General features: G+C 36.7%; 1 pseudogene; it reads right to left on the reverse strand.

Moving 5' to 3' along the window:
- Window positions 1–2,619: 2,619 nt before the first annotated feature.
- Window positions 2,620–21,255, reverse strand: LOC136829705 (uncharacterized; annotated as a pseudogene).
- Window positions 21,256–22,030: the final 775 nt, after the last annotated feature.

A 22,030-nucleotide genomic window follows, 5' to 3' on the forward strand; every position in this document is an offset into this window, starting at 1 on the left:
GTATAATACTCTTGTTTGTACATCACAGTTTGCTGAACTTGGCCCGTTTATCAGTCCTTTCTTGGCTGCACGAATCATGAAAGCTAAGTAAATCATCGTCCAGAATCTGTGACTAAATCAGCCATTTTTTCCAGTTCATTCTCGTGATGGGATGTGGACTAATATCAGTTCTAGACATCGGGACACATTTGTAATCACAGGCAAAAAAGTGATGAAACCACAAAAGGGGGAATAAAGCCCAGCCACAAGAGACAGATATGGAAGTCAGGGGGCACAAAGGAAGGGGTAGGAGGGCGTAGGGCTTTACTCCGCAACCTGATAAATTATGATGAAAGCCAAAAGTAGAAGTAGGAGTCTTTTTCTCAATCAGCATAGAAAGCGAGTGCCATGATAATACATGCCTGAAGAGATAGACACTGGCACTTCTTCAAGCAATACAATTTGAAGACAAAGCAAATGTATCCGCTCAGAAGCGCGCGATCTTATAAACACAACTCTTCTTTGTGGGTAACTATTTTCATTTTCAGTTTACGTACCTGTAAAAGGAGAACTGTCGTGGTAAAAGAAAATATGAAAGAAGCTGCCAAAACTAGATTAGGCGTCGGAAATGTTTTATAAATAAAACAATCGTAAAAGAACAAGTTTTCCTTATTGATAAATACTGAAGATGTTATTCATATTCGCTCTTGAGAACCAAGTATCTGCACTACATTACCCTTAATTTACTCCCAGAACGCAATAAAAGTTTTAATAAACTCTTCGAATGACAAAATTTAAATCACCCTTTCATATCTCCAAAAATCCCCACAAAATACTCTCGCATTGCGATCTCCTATAGGGATAAATGCTTCATTAAAAGACAATGTAACAGATTCTGGGAAATTTGTACAGCAATGTGTCATTTTCTTTTTGGTTGAGATTCTGACAATTATCTCGTTAATTATATTCCCATCCCATTTGATGGCGGTCGCTGATAGAGAGTTGGACTGTTGGAGTGATTTGTTGTCATAAAACTCGTCTCCGAATTTATTACGCTCGTACGTAGACGAGAAATTATATCCGAAACAAGGAATTACATCTGAAATGAGGCATTACGTCAGATACAAGCAATTACATCTCAAATGTGCAATTATATCTAAAATGAGGAATTAAATCTGGAATTAGGAATCATAATATCTGTATCAGATTACATCTGAAACGTGGAGTTACGTCTGGAATAAGGAATTATATTTGAAACGAGGATATATTTCTGAAACGAGGAAGTGTAAGTAGAACTAGGAATTATACATGAAGCAAGATATTACATCTGAAACGAGGAATTTCAGATGAAACGAGAAACTATGTGTAGAAGTAGAAATTACATCTGAAACAAGGAATTTCATATGCAAGGAGTTAATGCAACGGTGATTTATATTTGAAATAAGGCATTGCACCTAAAATGAGGAATTCCACCGGGGCAACATAGCCAACATGTAGCATGCGACTTGACTGGCTTTCAACAAGTATGTTGCATGCGGCTTTCATCCTGGAGACATGTTTCCTGCGGCAAGGCAACATCGTTGTTGCTTGTAGCATGCTACATGCTATGTTGACTGTTGAATGCCACAAAACCTTTTCAACCAATTCAACAAAAACTAAGCCAGGTGTCATCACGATGTCTCAGCAGACGGTCGCTGCTGCTGCATATCTAGTGCTGCGGAATGCTGCTAAAAAAACTAAAAGGAAGCACCGATGGTGGAAGAGAGAGCTATTTATGGGCGGTAGCATTGCTCAAAATGAGTTTTTTGAAAAGTTACTGTCTGATGACCAATCCCTGTTCAAGAACTTCTCAAGGATGAGTTTGGAGGATTTTAATTACCTTCTCGATAAATTTTGTCCCAGAATCAGGAAGAGCGACACGAATTACCGGGAAGCCATACCACCTAAAATCCGACTTCTAGTAACATTGCGTTTCTTAGCAACTGGAGACAGCTACAAATCTCTCATGTACCTCTTCAGAATTTCTGAGTCAACATATCAAGGACTGTGCCGGAGGTTTGCCAAGCAATCATCGAAGCATTAGGAGATGTAGTCAAGGTAAGTTTACTGTAAGTGTATATAGGGAACTACTACTACTACTAGAATACATATAATAATAATAATAATAATAATAATAATAATAATAATAATAATAATAATAATAATAATAATATTATTATATTATTATTATTATTATTATTATTATTATTATTATTATTATTATTATTATTATTATTATTATTATTATTATACAGAATCCTTATGGACGTATGTCACAGCATGTATAAAAATTATAATGAGATTTGGAACATGTCGATAATAAAATTAGTAATAAATTTATTTATGAAGCTTATTCATCTTAGTAATATTCATGAACACATTCATTTTAACTATGTTCACCTGCACATTTCTTAATGGATAACAGAAAACACCTGGCAACATGTACAAAACAGAAAGGTTAAGCTTATAAATGACATCCATTCCTTTGAAAAAAGATTGCATATTCTATCAATACTAAGAAAATCATGTAAGACATGAACATTACCTTCAGCAAAGAAACTAAAATGGCAATTCAGATACTAAAAACATAATACACATGGTTTAGTCTACAAAATTTGAAAAATGTCCAAGGATACCCATTGATTTCAAGGATCCATCCTCGTCTACTTCATTACAGTGTTGATCAGGTTCTTTACCTGCCTGAACAAAATGTGGATGATATTCATTTTCTGACTGAGCTACAAATCCTTGTGAAGCTGGTGTTAGAAAAGATTCTTGGTGTGACTGATTTCGTGGCTGAGCAAATATTGATGGCGATGTGGAGATTGATCTTGATGTTCCATGTTCATACTCATGAGGGGTAGAGGAGCCACTGTGAAAAGAGTGGTGGGGAGTAGAGGCACAAGAAACATGGGCAGTGGGGTTATGGTGGGATGGAGAAGCGCTGGTATGAAAGGGATGGGGTGTAGGTAAACCAAATCGATGTGACTGATCAGCGCCGTCGTATTTCCCCATAGCTGCTTCGAATAAGATGTTGTTAATTAAGTGCTTCATAATTGTCTGGGCCTTTGGATCAAGCTTCCGAATTTCACATGCAACATGTTCACCCTAAATGGTACAGTCATCCCTTTTCACACTATCTTTCAAAATCTTGTATGCCTCTTCGGCTTGCTCATCATCAATATTTTGTCTTTTCCCGCTCTGTCCTCGTCTTCTTTTGTTGCTTGTCCCTTTGCCATTGTCATTATTGTCGCCTTTCTCAACTCCCTGTGAAGCCTCAAGAACTTCTGCGTTTAGAGTCGATGACGTTCCCAGGGTTTCAGCATCATCATCCCTCCCAGGTTCATCCTAAAAAAAAAAAAAAAATAAAAATTTACATATATATATACATATATATGTATATGTATATATATACATACATATATATATACATATATACATATATATATGTATATGTATATATATATACACTAGCAATATATTTGATAATTTATTTATAAAAATCATCATTTCTTCCAGATGCCTCAGAATGAACAGGAATGTATGGAGTTATCAAAAGAATTTGAAGCCTTGTGGAATTTTCCACATTCCATCGGCGCATGTGATGGGAAGCATATCGTGATTCAGTGTCCTCAACAGAGTGGTAGTACATTCTTTAACTACAAGGGAACATTCAGTATTGTATTAATGGCTGTGGTTAATGCCAAGTACTGTTTCACTTATGTTCACATTGGATGTCAAGGGAGAATTTCAGACGGAGGTGTGTTTCGAGAAACTACCTTCTACAAAAGGTTATGTGAAAATCGGCTCTGCCTACCATCTCCAGTGCCTCTACCGGATAGGGAGAAGCCATCACCTTACGTGCTGGTTGCAGATGATATCTTTCCGTTGCAAGTGAACATCATGAAGCCTTTTGGTGGCACATAAGAAAAAGGGCCACCTAAGCGAATGTACAACTAAAAATATGAAAACGCGAATGTTGGAAAAATTGTGCAAATCCGTGCGAACTGGAACAAAAGAAAATCAGATTTTTATTTATTTCCGATTCCAGGTCGTCAGATGCTTGTTCTGAGGCGAATTTGCTCTCTGAATAAGGGTTCAGTTTCGTTTTGATTTTTAGCCAAAAACTTAATGAGAAATCGAGTGTCAATCGCTCCTACCAATTCCCGAACCTTCCCCTTGGTTCTGAATTATGAAATATTTTCGGCAGGTTTGAATTATGGAAAGGGTGCGGTAACATATGGTTCTCCTAATTCAACACCCCACCCACCCCCCAACCTCTCTCTCTCTCTCTCTCTCTCTCTCTCTCTCTCTCTCTCTCTCTCAAGGCGCAAAGGTGCCACTCTACGTTCACCACAGAGACAGAAGATAGATATAAATATCCTTACCAAAGGAAAACGCTTATATGTATAATTTTCGTAACTGTTCGAGATGTTATCTTAGGCAGCACTTTGGATATCACAGAGAGAGAGAGAGAGAGAGAGAGAGAGAGAGAGAGAGAGAGAGAGAGAGAGAGAGAGGCGGAGAAGAAAACAGATGAGTGATAGCAGTTTGAAGATCTCAGATTCAGGGCATAATATTTTAAAGATAAATATCAGTAGTGGAAGAGGGCCATTTAAAACGTGCGCACTTTTCCTGTCATTTTACCTTTGTATCTTAATGTCATCCGGATTATCAACACAGAAACGAAAGTGGTTGTAGTGTGCATAATTACAAGGGTCTGGATTCAAAGTTCCTGGTTCTCCCAAGTTTACAAAACAACTTTGAATCTTTGGAGAATTTGCCTCGACTCAAGTACCAGGTTTCCCAACTGAGGAATCAGCGGTAATAATAATAGGCGTCATATTACAGAATATGCCAACAATAATGACTCTGGTCATTACTATTTTATCACTAATTATATATAAATAAAATAATTATCTGTATATTTTATTCGATTTTCGTCGATGTTATTAGTTTTGGAACTTGACCAGAGAATGCTATTACCCAGCCACTTGTCTCTGTAAAGTCTTGTAAACAGTACTGGCATTCTCTATGGAAAATTGGTACCACTTCCCTCCCTGCCCAACCCCAGCCACAGGCCCAACCTACGTTTCTCACTTTGCGGTTGGTTTTCGTTTGAACAAGTGCGTTTAAGTTCTCAAAATTTTCGCTGGTTATATTGTAATTAATCAATAGCTAGACATTATAGACAACGAGGGAGGATAGAGGGAAGGGCCATGTGAGTGTTATAATAAAAAAATAAAAGTGCCTTTCAAGGAATTGGGCTCCAGTGTCGTGAAATATAAACTTAAAAAGTCTTTGAGCAAATCACTACTAACTTTGACAGTTCAAGAACTTGGCCAATGACGGCGTAAGTGTTCCTTTATTTATTTCTTGTACGTTTACTCTGTACTGTGATTCTTGTTTATAAATGTGTTTTGCTTTTTTCTATGAATTTTCGGGATCATGTAGTTTGTTGAGAGTTGGTTTTTGTGGCAGGTTCCAAAATATTTTATTAATAATAATTTCGTGACATTGTGTGTTCTTGTTAATGACTTTAATTTTGGATTGTCTCTCACGGTGGTTATCAATTTCTGTCGTATTTGGTGTGCACAGTGTTTCCCGTTTGTTTTGGCCAGATTTTGAATGAAAAATGTTTATTTACAGGAAATGAGTTTTCAAACAAGGGTAGCCGGATAGTGCATATGTTTTTATTTTCATTATTTTTATAGGTCAAAATTTTTACAGGTTTTGGGTTGCTTTCAAAAGCAAGCCCCATAATTATTGTTATTATTATCATTATTTGTTGGTGATAAGGACGGTCAGGTAGAACTAAGCAAGAGCTCCGCATCGGGTATTACTTTGAAAATTGATTTTTCCCATAGTATTTTGGTTGCTTATTAAGAATTTACCGTTATTTTTTATCGATCGTTTGTAATTAAACTGTAATTAAACTCAGTTGTTGTACACTGGCCATCCTGGAATGCTATCGCGCATGCGCAGTGTCATAGGGGAGCTTTTGGTAAAAAGTGTTGTTTCATGGGGCGACTTTTGGCTGGTGGTTTCATCTTTGCATTTGGTGGAAGGGGTTACAACCTTTCGTTTCTCTTTAATTAGTTTCCTCGGATTTTTAATAAAAAAGCAGTAGGTTTAGCTAAGCGCCATCCAAAGGGTTTTTTTATGGATGGGAATTTAAAATATTTTTGGGATTATATGGCAGCTTTTTTCATATTATATATTTTAGAGTTTCCTTTGATAAAATACGTCAGAGCATCGCTAATAATCTGTTAAAAACTGGCACCATTTTTGGGGGTCTGCAGGTTTCATTGGTTACCGTCGTATAGGAACTTTGATGAGCTTATAATTGTCGTAAAATGGTTTTCAGCATTTCAGCATCACACCTTACATGCTTTCTTGTCATAGCAAATTCTGTTGATGTTATCAGTCGAGATCCTCAGGTACAAAAATGACGAGAATACCGATCTGCTGGTTCAACCTCCCAGGCCAATTGAATTTCAAGATAGTTGGGGTCATAACTATATATTGCAGTTAGCGATAATATTCAATATCCAATTTAATATCCAACTTACAGAGGATTAATTGTTAACAGGTGTTTATGAAATATTAATAACTTAAGAGATGAAAAATACAGTACTGTAAGACATAGTTGGGTAATCAGATGAAAAATATGAATTCGATGCCATGTTTGTTGGACCATTGTGTGGTTTGGGTCACGTGATGCGGGCTGCTTCTGGGACGAACAGGTGAGAACTGCAAAGCACACCGGTGGGCAGGTGCTCTGGGCTACAATGGCAGGTACCCAGGTGGGTTACCTGATGTCACTCAACCTTCCAAGGCGTCAGCCTCGAACCTGCACAAGGTAGGAGAGGTTTTCAGTGAGGCCTTGCTAGTGAATGGCTGTGAGGTGGGTTTCCTGTGGCTGCCTGATGCCTCTGCCATGCGGTGTTTGTGCTTTTGAATGGAAGCAGAAAAGGCAGTGATGATTGGGCAAACCTGAAGCTGCAAAATAGGATCTCGAAGTTACTTAGATACTACAGTAGATGTCAGGTCCAAAGGCTGCATTCATATCAGTATTCAGAATACGGCATTGCAGTATTTGAGGACAGAATGGCGGTGGATTGTTATTTTCATGGAATTGTAAGAATGATAGACAGTTCAAGGGTCTTACGAGAAGCGTGATAGACTTAAAGGTTCTCATCAGACCAAGTAGAGAAGGTTGGGAGGGGAATACATGTTGCAGTTGAAGATCATTTGTATCCAAGAAGCTCACATGGAGTGAAGTGGACTGGAGTGGGCGAAGGCAGGTAGATAACCCTGCATATGAAGCAGCTCCTATTTGGTAGTTTATCCTTAATCTGTGGTTATATGCTGAAATCACCAGCAGCTGTTGCCTTGCCCTTCTCTGCAGCACCAGTCAGTTTGTGGGGAATGGCCTATTGGTTTTCTGCTGTGAAAGTGGTAACACCAATTTCTCTGCCAGCCTGTTAGGCCTAACTTGATTGTCTTTACCTTTTTAGTTTTCTGTTAAAGAAACCTATTGAGATGGCTCTCTGTCCATCCGCACTTTTTCTGTCTGCCCTCAGATCTTAAAAACTGCTGAGGCTAGAGGGTTGCAAATTCGTATGTTGATATTCACCCTCCAATCATCAAACATACCAAATTGCAGCCCTCTTTGCGTTAATAGTTTTTATTTCATTTAAGGTTAAAGCTAGCCATAATCGTGCGTCTGGCAACGATATAGGACAGACCACCATCGGGCCGTGGTTAAAAGTTTCATGGGCATCGGCTCATAAAGCATTATACAGAGACCACCGAAAGGTAGATCTATTTTCGGGGTCCTGATTATATGCTGTACAGAAAACTCGATTGTGCCGAAGAAACTTCAACGAATTTTTATTTAGTTTTTTCTTGATCCCGCCAGACATTGGTATTGATTTACATCTAGGTGGCCTGTTGGGCAGTGGACCAGGACACATTCCCAAACCCAGAAAACATGGACATGGCGCCCACTTTGGCTGATTGTACATTATACAAGTGGATTACAGAAGTGGGAGCAACATCCAAGTTGCAGTCCTCAGCTTGCACTACCAAGGATTGTAGACTTGTGGTTCGATTTCAAGCTTTCCAAGAAAAGTCAATCAGGTTGTGTGTTGACAGCAGCTTCAGCTACAGTCAGGAAATAGATCTGGGGCTAGAACCTCATCCGTAAGAACTAACTGAGAGCCGAAAGCTCTTCCCTTCTGGCGCCACCCCTTCTACGAAGGAAAAAAGGGGTACAGTGAAAAAAATGTCTTTCTGGGTGGATGGCAGGCCTTAGTGTTATAGCATTTGGCTCACTATTACACTTTCCATGGTTTGAACCTGACCTTGGTGAAAAAATGTGTGTGTGTGTGTGTGCATGTTAGTGGGTGGCATAGCTTAATGTTTTGGCACTGGGCTCACGTTTGCAAGGCTCATTACATTCACCCAGCCCCACTTTACCTATTAATCTCAGACTTCTCACATACTGTTTTTTAACAATTACTTAACCCTCACACCCTCTTCCATGCTTAAGACCACAGTGTTCGTCGCTTAGAAATCCGTTTGTTATCTTGCTTGCTCAAAAGATTTTTACTTCATGCCTTTACCGGCATATCAAGAAATGGTATGCCTTGTCATTTTTACAGTCGCGCTGACACCTTTACTTATATGCAAAGTTAACAAATCATTCCTCTCTCACATTCTTTGATCCTTTGAAACCTTTGAGACCTTTTCCTCACCAAGTGTCACTCACCTAAAGTCGTCAACTCGCTCTTTCGCCACCACTTACCAGTTCTGACTCGTAATCACATCAACTCCTGTTGTCTGTCCACTCTTCAGTCTCTTTATCTCCATCCGTACAACTTCAGTGGTCATTTCCCAATGCATTCTCAGGCTTGCAGTGACCCCTTCCACTCTACATTACTCACCTCTTCCTCTTGTTAATCATATATATCCAATAAATCTTGAAAATTGTAATTCCATCAGCAGAGGACTTCAGTTGCTGCCCGTTGTTTCCTTTAAATTGTGACGCATTATCTCACTAAATAATTTTGCATTAATATTCCTAGCAAACTTCTTTTTGTCTTTTGAATATTTATTCATGTTTGGCCTTAAATTTTTTGCTCACTCCGTATTTTTTTCTCTCTCTCTCATTGGTGCGATGTCATCTCTTTTGTCCAGCAATTGGTCTTCAAACAGTGTCTATTACTTTGCTTCTCATTGAATTCTCGTGTCATTATGTACCATTTAAATCATAATACTACCATAAACCTTCCCTGGCATACTAAGTGGTGTTACTCTTCTGGAATTTTTACTGGCTCACCAATCAACTTTGCCTTTTTTATAGAAATAATTGTTTCTCGTACTCACTCCATTGGAACCCTTGTCTAATCCAGATATACCTTACACACTCTGGTCAGTAACTCATTCACACTTTAACTACCATACTGCAACACCTCACATGTGTTCACATTAACCCTTGTGTCTCTCCATTTTTCTGTGTCTATACCCAACAAGAATTCTCAAACTTATATGCAGGGACTGAATTCACATCAGGCAGGATTTCTGTGGTTGCAGCCTTTTCATTGATGTTCGTCTCCACCTCTTAACTAGATACGGTATCAAGGCCTGCAGAAATTTGTTCCTAAATGTGAAGGAGTTATCATTTTTATCCCGATGGCAAAATATATTTACGGAAAGCTGTTAGGATAATGTAACCATTATAAAGAAATATTTCTTATATGGATACATATAATGAGGCAATTTGCTTGTAAGAGCAATTATTATGAAGGCCATTTAATTTTTTGTCGACAATGATTTTTTTATCACCCTATTATTATTATTATTATTATTATTATTATTATTATTATTATTATTATTATTATTATTATTATTATTATTATTATTATTATTATTATATGTTAGAGGCTGGACTTTTGATATTGGTAATTGGAAATAAAATAGATCGAATAGAGTGAGTTTTTAAAATGTTGACTACCGGTGAGATACACTGCAAATGTGTTGGGTTTTAATATCGTTGCTTTTATGATACCTTTGCTCTGGCAACATCCATATCTGTTCTTAACATATTGAGCGTCGCTTCTTTCCAGTGACGTTCTTTGAGGCATTTGGGTCCCATTAAGGTAATTTGTCCATCTCCGTCCATACTTAGGTATTCACATTTTTTATCCACATATAGATACTTGCAACATGATGACTTTTATTAACATGATAGTCGTGACGTCTTTCAGGAGATGTAATTCGAATTTTGTGGGATAAGAAAAAGGTTATGGGTAATAGTGAAGAGGAACTGCAGGGGTTGGTGAAAAGATTGGAAGGCTAACAAGATCAGGAAGTAAAAATTACGTCTCTGTGATAGTCATATTACAAGAGTAAGAGGACTCCCGCAATAGAGGGCTATGTATCTGCATTAGGATGAGGAAGAAGAGTAATGATTTATTCGCTTAGGATTGACGTTATTTAACCGATGATGATGGGATTAAATAAGACATGAATCAATGCAAAGATAAACCAAAGAAGGTAGCAGGAGGGTTGAAAAAGGCTTGAAATAAAAGATTCATATTGAAATGTTAATATATATGAACAGATGACAGAGCCAGCTTTCCTTTATGATTTTAAAGTGAATACTGAATGGAAGAAAAAAATTAGGGAGGTGAAAAGACGGATTAAAATATTTTGAGTTCCATTATTTAGGAAATACAGGCGATGGTAATATAAAACCGGGGCCATTTTTAAGAAATTTTGGGAACAAGGAAAAGGGAATATTAGTGAAAGAGAATTACTGAATGATCATTTATGTTGTATATATTCATACATACATCAGCGTGCACATGTACTCATACATTATATCATTATATATGTGTATATATATATATATATATATATATATATATATATATATATATATATATATATATATATATATATATATATATATATATATATATGTATGTGTGTGTTGAAAGGATAAATTCGTATTTATGCGTATGTAATCTAGCTACCAAAGTTACAACGAGAATTTTTATTTGTGTATAAAACGCCTTCTGAATGTGAGAGCCACGAAATGTAAGAAGCACATTTGTAGGAAATTATATTTAATGTGCTTTTGTCATTTCGTCCTCAATAGCCAGCGTTTGTATAATGACCTGGTAGGGAATGCACTTTTTGTGAGGTCCTTTAGCGAACACATATTTTGTTATCATGGTTGAATTTAGAAGTGAAGAATAGTGACTCGTATTCCATTAGTGCCTGACTATTTAAAATGACGGTGAGTAGATTAGAAGGCAGAGAATAATAACACATGCAGGAAAATGTGTTGAGAAACTCTTGTGCTGAAATCGGCTGAAGGGGAGATGTTTCTATCATTTGTGCCATTCATTAACTGAGTCATTGCCTGATCTCATTACATTCACTCCTTTTAAGCCTCAAGTATCCTGTACATGTAAATATTATTGGCACAAGCTATTTAGGAATTATAGATTTTAATAAATATAAACTTTCAACTGTTTCTAACAGCTGTTAGAAGCCCATGTTTTTCTTTGTTATTCACGAAATTGGAAATGTAAAATTAGCACATTTTTGTGTGTGTGTGAGTATGTGTGCGATATATATATATATATATATATATATATATATATATATATATATATATATATATATATATATACATATGTACGTATATACTATATGTATATATATATGTGTGCATACGTGTGTGTGTGTGTGAAAGCGTAGAAGTTAAGAGCCAAAAGCTGCACAACGCATTTTGCCCACTTTGGTTGCACCTTCCAACAGGTGGGCGATGGAGCATCACATACCTTAGTTTTATAATTAGCTATATAGTCATCGGAGACAATGACAAACAGCCAGGAAAATGAATTAAATCTCATCTTTTTATCTCGAATTCTTATGGGAAACTGTTTGGTTGTTTCTGAGTCGCTTTTAATCAAGCATCCAGTCATTAAACTCGACAGCCAAGTATCTGTTGTTCCCCTTGCACGTTGCCTGAACCGTTCGTTTTATTCAAAGTCTTCGTTTTTATTTTCCTTAAGGCATTCTCTCGGTTCTCTTACCCGTTTCCTGATAGGCTGGTCTCTTTCCTTGCTTTCCAAAATTTTATTTCTTGTTGATTCAAGAGCACACTCTGAATTATGTTTTTCACGCTGTTTTTTTGACAGATTTTATGCTTGTTTAACTTTCATGAACTTCAGTTTCTCATTTCATTCAATAATCTATATTTTCCGCATTTTTTTTAAAGATCTTGCATAGTTTTTATAGTATTTTGATGTCCTTTAAGCCTTGAAAATTGTTAGCGTCAGGAAGTTTTGGTCTATAAACAAGAAATATGTTGTACGTGACTTCCTTAGACCTTAAACATTCTCTCTCTCTCTCTCTCTCTCTCTCTCTCTCTCTCTCTCTCTCTCTCTCTCTCTCTCTCTCTTCTTTTAGGATGAAGCAAAAGTTAAGATAGGAATGAGTTGAAGAGGAAGAGGGGGAAAATGTGGCTGTTCGTGTAATTAAGACACGTGAGACTGATAAGAAGGATGGGAGAAGAGTATATAAGGAGAAAGTGGATGAAGTGTAGAATAGTATTAAGACAAGAGTTGAGAGGAGTAGATGTGGGCTAAAGGAGAATTAGAGGGGAGGAATGTTCCTTAGTATACCGGGGAAAGTGTATGGTTGGATATACAGTAGATTCAGAAAGTAAAACAGATGCCAGAACTGACAGAATTAGAACAGTGCAGATTTCAGAAATGGAAAGGGTTTTTGGATTGTTTTTATGAAGAATCTATGCGGGAGGTTTTAAAGCAAAGGGAAAAGTTGCATTGGTCATAGATATACCCAGAAAAAATCTAGTGTAAGAATGGAAAAATATTTGTATAGAAAATAAGTTACGGAGGGAGATAAAAGTCTTATACGATGAAACTGAAACTTGTGTTAGAGCAAGGAGGCAAGAAAGTCACTGGTTTAATGAAGAGTGAGTCTAAAGCAGTGTTGTGTTATGTCTCCTTGACTCTGCAATATGAAGTCAGATAAGGACTGGAGATGTACCTGTAAAGTTGTGCTTAAAGAAAATGAATCATGAATGGAACGTGGAATGGTTGATTTTTGCAGAATTAGTACAGAGTTCGGAAGTTTTTGCACTAGGGAAAAGATGATAGTAAATGTGACCAAGAGTAAGGTTGAGGGGTAATAGAAAAATCTCCACTTCATTTCCATAAAGAATGGTAACTCAGAAAAGTCAATGTAGAACTGACTGGAAGTGCGGTTATAAAGCATAAATTGCGAGTAGTAACTTTGGCCGGTTAGCAGATTGTTATGAGTAGCAGCTGAATTAGCAGTGATTAAAGTTTTGTATTTTAGTTTCACAGCTGGGGTTTGTGACGGAAGATTTTTTTTTATATCACGTGCCTATTTCAAAAAGAGAATAATACCTAGGACCAAATTACATTGTGAATAATTAATATAACCCAAATCAATCGAAGCTGACTAGCACAAAATTGCTTTTTTGGTTATTAGTAAAAGTTGTTTTAACCCAATCATTGGAAGCTGATTAGGGCCAAACTATTCTTTGGGTAATTAGTAAAACTTGTTTTAACCCAAACCATTTTAAGCTGATTAATACCAAACTGCTTTTTGGATAATTAGTAAAACTTGTTTGAACCCAAACCATTTTAAGGTGACTAGCACCAGGCTGCATTTTAGATAATTAGTAAAACTAGTTTTAACCCAAACCATTTTTAGCTGATTAGGACCAATCTGCTTTTTTTGATAATTAATAAAACTTGTTTTAACTTAGACCAATTTTAAGTGATTAAGACTATCAGGATTTCTGATGGTTTGCTTTTAAGCTACCTTGTTTTATTTTAATTGTTTACCTGCTCTCCTGTATTTTGTGTAGGAAGGCGAGGTGTCGTTCGTCTCTCCGTTTTTTTCAGAGTTATAGGTTTCAGGCGGCACACAGTTTAGTTCTGAGAGAACAACACAGCAGCGGTGGATTTCATCTATCACCTGTTTTTTGTCTAAAGGGACTCATTTGCGACAATTCTATGGGAAGTCTTTTTCTAAAACCTGTGGATATATTTTTTTCTTATTTTCCTAGCTGATTATACTGGTGTATATAAACCAGACACCTCTCTCTCTCTCTCTCTCTCTCTCTCTCTCTCTCTCTCTCTCTCTCTCTCTCTCTCTCTCTCTCTCTCGGGGTGGAATAGACAAATGCCTAATTACCGAAAACCGTCGTTTTATCGTAATTAATAATCAAAGAAAATATAAGGAATTGAAAATAAAAAAAAAAAAACTATCATTCAGAGAGCAGATGACAACGGCAGACATGACAAACAAAAAAATATAATATATAATATTTACCTAAGTTTTCTGTGTGTAGTTACGGCACACGGATATCGTTCAATATCAAATACCCTTATAACTTATAACTTACAGGCGAAGAGAATTATAACAAACTTTGCTTTATATATATATATATATATATATATATATATATATATATATATATATATATATGTATATATGTATATATGTATATATGTATATATGTATATATGTATATATGTATATATGTGTATATGTGTATATGTGTATATGTGTATATGTGTATATGTGTATATATGTATATATGTATATATGTATATATGTATATATGTATATATGTATATATGTATATAATATATAATATATAATATATAATATATATAATATATATAATATATATATATATATATATATATATATAATTATATATATATATATATATATATTTATTTATTTATATATATATATATATATATATATATATATATATATATATAATTTTTAGAATTGCAGATTCTCTCTAACAGTTCCTCAGCATCAGTCTTTGAAGTACTTTTTTTGTCTTTTAAATTTTTATTTTCCAAAAAAAATTTACATTGGTTGTTTACAAATATTTACATTTATGGTGAAAGATAATTTACAATAATTTTGAAATATTTACAAATTTGTTATGCATTCATCCGTGAAATATTGTTTAAAAAATCTAATTGAAAATTTAAAATCAATCTAGGTCTCTGCATCCTTTCCTGAATCTTATAACTTTGCCACAGTCCAATATTAAGGTCACTTATTGATATTAATGCAGAGTTTCTGACTTTTCTTTGAATTACTTGTTTAAGTTCAAGGTTTATTTTCTTCATAAAAAAGATTTTTCTTTACGTTATATATATATATATATAGCCTATATAGCTTGATGATGAATAATATTGCCAAGACCAGGAAGAACATTCTTTATTACACAAGCTTTCGTGGTATAAAACCTCATCATCAGGCTGAAAAACCTACAAGGATGAGAATCAATGAAGTTACAATAAAATTAATTGCCATAATAAATCTTCAGCAAAAATACTAAACAGATATATAAAACGAACACTAATTACAAACTAAAAGGGTGAGATGCAAAACGAAAAATTAGAAACGAACACAAACATAAAAATATAAAAAGGTGAAATGTAAACAAACTACCAATCACAAATTAAAATATTTAACGACTCAATTGTGTACCTACTATGAAATTACACGATAGCTTGTTGAATACCAGACGAGTTGTTGTTCAATTTAGGTTTCATCTTTTTAATAAACAGCGACTCTGAAATGAAAAGGTCCAGTCTGTTTGAACAAAAAAGACAGTACCTGAAAATCCAGATCAGTAATAGGATGGTCCTGTGCTAAACTGTGTTCCCTAATGGCAGAAAAGGGTGGTTTGGAAAGAGGAAACTTAGTTCTAATAGAAAGACCTCAGTGCTCCAAAATTCTGTGTCTGAGCCAGCGTGAACTGGATCCCACGTATCGCAGACCATACTGCGAACAAGTGAACAAGTAAACGACACAGGAATTAAGGTCCACAGGTAGAGTAGGCTTCTCCGTCAAAAGTGATCTTACAGTAAAAGGATTATTGAAAACAAACCGGAAACTAATTTGAGGGAAACAATGCTTAAGTATTTCTTGTAACTTTTTTCCGACCATATAGCTACTATGACAAAGGTAAGGCAATTTAATGTACTTTACATCCTTACTAGGAGTACTGTACACCGGCCTGGGACAAAACTTTTCATTTAAAAATTTTTTCTTAACTTTATAAAATACAAAAATGAGATATGAGTTTTCAGAAAAATAATTCAGGAGGAAGACCATATCTTGATGAAAAAATTAAAATCACAGCAAACATTGTAGGCTCTATTCATCAAAGTACGTATTGAATTCATCTTATACAACTTTGGTGAAAAACTGAGGTAATTCAATCCCAAGCTAGCAAACGTTTCCTATAAACAGAGGTCTCAAATTTGCCACTATTTCTGTATACCTGTACATCTGAAAATGGCAACTTCTTATCCTGTTCTGTCTCACAAGTAAAAGAAATGTTTTTTAAAATATTAAAAAAACAAATCAACATGTGATAATTCCTTAAACACAAGGAAAGTATCATCTACATACCTACGATAATACAAGGGTTTGAAAGCACTAGGGCATTCAGACATCCAAATCCTCTCACAATAACCCATGAAGCACTCCGCATATACAGGTCCAAGGGAATTTCCCATAGCTACTCCATCTATTTGATTATATAATTTACCATCAGAAGCAAAAATGTCATCAGCAGTTGCTAAATGTAATAATTTTTGCAAGTCTGTTTTATTAAGTCCAAACATTGATAAGTGGTTTTCACATATATTATTAAGAATAATGTCGGTTGTTTCTTTTAGTTGGATATTGGTGAAAAGAGAGGTTACATCGAAACCAGCCATTACAACATCTTGGTTAAAATTGAAAGAGCATAATTCCTTAACAAATTTAGAAGAATTTGAGATGTTAAATTCACCAAAAGTTAGAGGGTATAAAACTGGAACTAAAAACTTAGACAGGTTATAACTAATTTCATAGTAGGTACACAATTCGATCGTTAAATATTTTACTTTGTGATTAGTAGTTTGTTTACATTTCACCTTATTTTTATATTTTTATGTTTGTGTTCGTTTTTGATTTTTCGTTTTTTTGCATCTCACCCTTTTAGTTCGTAATTATTGTTCGTTTTATATATTTGTTTAGTATTTTTGCTGAAGATTTATTATGACAATTCATTTTATTGTAATTTCACTGATTCTCATCCTTGTCGGTTTTTCAGCCTGATGATGAGCTTTTATACCTCGAAAGCTTGTGTAATAAAGAATGTTCTTCCTGGTCTTGGCAATATTATTCATCATCAAGCTAAGATTTCCAAGTAACCACTTAATTAGTATATATATATATATATATATATATATATATATATATATATATATATATATATATATATATATATATATATATATATATATATACTGTATATATATAGATAGATAGATAGATAGATTGATTCTTACTCAATATATATGTATGTCTATACGTTCATATTTTTTTAAATATTCAGGCAAATTTATATATATATATATATATATATATATATATATATATACAGTATATATAAATTTACAAGAATATTTAAAAAATATGAATATATAAATTTACATAATATTGAATAAAATAAGAATCTATATATCTATATATATATTATATATATATATATAGATATATATATCTATATCATATATACACATATATATATATATATATATATATATATATATATATATATATATATATATATATATATGTATATATATAAATTTACAGGGATATTTAAAAGAAAATATGAATGTATAGATATACATATATTACTGAAAGGACCTCATTCAAACTGGATGGCATCTAATGGAGTATTTATTCAGAAAAAGTTACAAGCTTTCTTGGACAAACAGTCCACATTATCAAGTATCCGTACAGTGAGCAGACGCGTAGTCCAGCTGTATTTATATCTGTGTGCTGGGTACTTTTAATCCAATAATTGCCTGGCTCCTCCTGTGTTGCCCTCACCCCCTCGTGATCTTGGCCTTTCTCTGCCCCTTCTTCTTCCAGTGTCCGTTTTCCATGTGTTCTCTTGCATTTTTCCTTCGTTTCCTTGCTACTGTGGAGTATACGATTTTTCTAGATATGCTGTCTTCGAAGCCGTTTCCGGTGTTCCCTGCCATTGTGTTGTTGGCGCATGTTATGAAGGCGTTCTCTACAACCAGTCTGGCCGTTTTGTTGGTGTTCCTGTACAGAAAACTCATATTTTCCCAGTCTATTTTATGATCATTTTCCCAACAGTGTTTGGCAACTGCCGACGTCTGATTATAATGCCTTATGTTCTGCAGGTGTTGTTTGCTTCACTCTTTACATGATTTGCCAGTTTCACCATAGTACCCTTCTTCACAGTCTAGAAATGCTACCATATATACACCCCCTCTAATCTCTTCACCCTCTACCGACTTTTTGTTTCTATTTTATTCCTAATGGTGTTTTTGTAGCTGCCTATCAATTTGAAATAATCTAGCTTTCTGTTGATGGGTGCAATAGAGTTGTTGTCCTGGATTGCAATTATTTTCTTCCCTACCAAATGTTCCTTTTCTATCCTTTCCCTCTCCCCAAAATAGTTTTTCCTTGCCTTGGTGTGTGCCCACTCCCACCAATGCTTAGGGTAGCCTAATCTCCTAAAACTCTCCCTCAGGTAATCCAGCTCTTCGTCTAAAAATTCGAGACTGCAAATCCTATAAGCCCTGACGGCTAACCCTGTCATTACTACTATTTTTATTTCTTTCCTATGACTGGAGAACCTATGTATGTATGAATTGGTGTGTTTCTTCTTCCTATATACCTTGAACTTTAAATTTTCCCCTTCCCTTTTAACCAGTACATCCAAGAAAGGAATTTCTCCCTCCTCCTCTTCTTCTATTGTGAACCTGATGTGTTCATTTAGTTTATTTATGTTTTTCTAGGAACTTGTGTAGATCTTCCCTTTCTCCCTTGTAAATAATCAAGATGTCATCCACGTATCTTACCCATCTTACAATATTTAAGTTCCCTTTATTTACTTTTGCCCACTCTATATAGTATATATATATATATATATATATATATATATATATATATATATATATATATATATATATATATATATATATATATATATATACATATCTTCTTATGTTTTAATATATATTATATACCCATTTTTATATGGGGTAATATATATATATATATATATATATATATATATATATATATATATATATATATATATATATATATATATATATATATATATATATATATATATAATCAAACCCACAACTAAATAAAAAGTTACCCCACAATTAAATCCAAAATCAATTAAACCCACAATTAAATTAAAGTATTTGAATCCACAATTAAATTAAACCCCCAAATTAAATTCAAAATTAATTAATCTCAAAATTAAATGCAAAATTAATTAACCCCACAATTAATTTCAAAATTAACTAACCCAACAATTAAATCCAAAGTCTCATGGGAAACAAAAAATAGGCAGGCCAAGCGTATAGCTGATTTGCAAAGTGGGTCAAGATCAACTTAGTGTCTTCAAGGGCAAACGACAAAAAAACACTCAGTCTCCCCCAAGTAAAGAGAATGGGAGTCTACCCTCACTAAACAGGACTCGAGCAAACGGATGAGAGAGAGAGAGAGAGAGAGAGAGAGAGAGAGAGAGAGAGAGAAAGAAGAAAAGAATTTGTTCCCCTCTCCCTCAGTGCAAGACCTCACGCCCCCTGTCACCCCATCCATGGCTTGCTGAAGCCCCCAGAAAAAATGCTGAGCGCCAAAACCCTGAAGAGACATGCTCACCTCTCCTGTCGCCGAGGCAAAAAACTGCTGAGTAAGCTCACAGCAACAGCTTTCCTCTTTACATACCCGCACGTATTCACCCCAAAATAACACAAGTACCTGTGTAATTATAAAAATTTAAAAAAATCAGTTTAAAAAAATCTAAGGAATGTATACACACTTGCATAAGAAATGTTTACACACAGTAATTCAACAAATGTCAGATAGATTACTACCCAGTTATCAAAGTCCCCAGAGATAATACAATAATAGAATACTCCTTTATTAAACCCTACACACCAATGCGAACTGCTGATTGCTATATAGAAAGAGAGATGAAAAAAAAACTTGTGCATTTTTGTCTGTTTTAACACACACAAGCAGTCAAGATACCGCAGTTACTCATACTATACACATTATATATGCCTAAACACTCCCCAATATGAACTAACGCCTTATTACTACACATATTGAAACCTTGTGCCCCATGACACATCATTAAACACACGGGGAGCTTTGGGAACCACCCGACGTCCTCCTCCAGGAATGCGGGATTGAGGCGGACTATCGATACCCAGTGTTTCCTTCCGTGGATGGCTACCCGGAATGCCTTTTTGTTCCTCTCGAGCACAAGGAAAGGACCTCTGTAGGGCCTGGTTAAGGGTGGCTGGTCGGCGTCGTCCCTGACGAAGACATGGGTGGCGGAGGATAGACCGGGAGGCATGACGGGGGACGTCCTGTCGGTGTATGTCCTCTGGCAGGGGCGAACTTCCCAACCCTGTTGCGGAGCCTCTGCATTGCTATGTTGTCCTTGTCTTCTGCAATGAGTTACCACGGGACTACCAGGGTCTCCCCGTAGACTTTTTCTGCTGAGGAGGGGTCGCCATTGGCTCTGGGGGCGGTTCTCAATCCGAGGAGGACCCAGGGCAGCTGATACTTCCAATTCTTGGAGGTTCAATAAGCCATGAGGGACGCCTTCAGGGACCTGTGGAACCTTTCCACCATTCCGTTGGCTGTGGGGTTGTAGGCAGTGTGGTGAGTGGTCCCCAGCAGGCGTGCCAGGGTGGTCCACAGCTTGGATAGGAAAGCAGGACCTCTGTTGTTATATGGTCTGGGACACCGAACCAGCTGATCCAGCTAGAGAGGAGGGCTTCTGCACATGCACTGGAGGTGGCTTCTTCCATGGGCGTAGCTTCGGGCCACCTGGTGGGCGGTCGATGACTGTTGGAAGGTATCTTGCTCCTCCTGATGGGGAAGAGGACCCACCACGTCGACGTGAATGTGTCCGAAACGTCTCCTCGGCTGGGGAAAATGCCCACCCCAGACTCGGCTTGCCGCCCCACTTTGCTGGCCTGACACTGCATGCACTGCCTTGCCCACCTTCCATATGCCATGCCAGATGAACTTCTCTGTCAGTAGCCTGGCCATCGTCCTTCCGGAGGGGTGTGATAGTCCATGGATGACGTCGAAGACCAGCCGACGATGGGAGGCGGGCACCAGTGGGCGGGGGCGGCCAGTGCTCACGTCACTCAGCAGTGTTGACCCTCCAGGGCCGAGGGGCATGTCCTCCCACTTCAGCAACGTGACAGCTGTGCGGTAGGCTGGGGTCTCTGGTCAGCAGCTTTTTCACTGGCGAGGTCCTTGTAGTTGATCCTGAGCTGCACTGCGTCAATTTTGATCCTTGAGAGGGTGTCGGCTACTGGGTTCTTCCTGCCAGGGAGGTATTTGATGGTGCAGGTGAACTCCCACCGACGGCGTGAGGTGCCACTGCTGCCTAGAGGACCGTGTGTCCCCCAGCTTCGTGAAGGCGTGGACCAGTGGCTGGTGGTCAGTCCAGATTGTGAAGGGCGTACCCTGCAGGAGGAACTTGAAATGGTGTACCCCCTGGTATACTACGAAGAGTTCCCGTTCAAAGGTGCTGTAGCGGGACTCGGTGGGGCCGAGTTTCCTGCTGAAGAAGGCGATGAGCTGAGGGGTCCTGTTGATGACTTGTTCCAGGACAGCTCCACAGTTGATGTTGCTGGTGTTCGTCGTCAGCTGGAGGGGAGCGCTGGGATCCTGGTGGGCCAAAGATGTTGTCTTGGCGAGGGCAGCTTTCATCAGGGAGAAGGCCTTCAGCTGGTCGGGGTCCCACACTAAGGTCTTTGGACGACCCTCGAGGACCTCCACCAGAGGGGACATGGTGTGCGCGATCCCCGGGATG

The sequence above is a fragment of the Macrobrachium rosenbergii genome, chromosome 45 (genome assembly GCF_040412425.1).
Source record: "Macrobrachium rosenbergii isolate ZJJX-2024 chromosome 45, ASM4041242v1, whole genome shotgun sequence".
In the NCBI taxonomy this organism is placed as follows: domain Eukaryota; kingdom Metazoa; phylum Arthropoda; class Malacostraca; order Decapoda; family Palaemonidae; genus Macrobrachium; species Macrobrachium rosenbergii.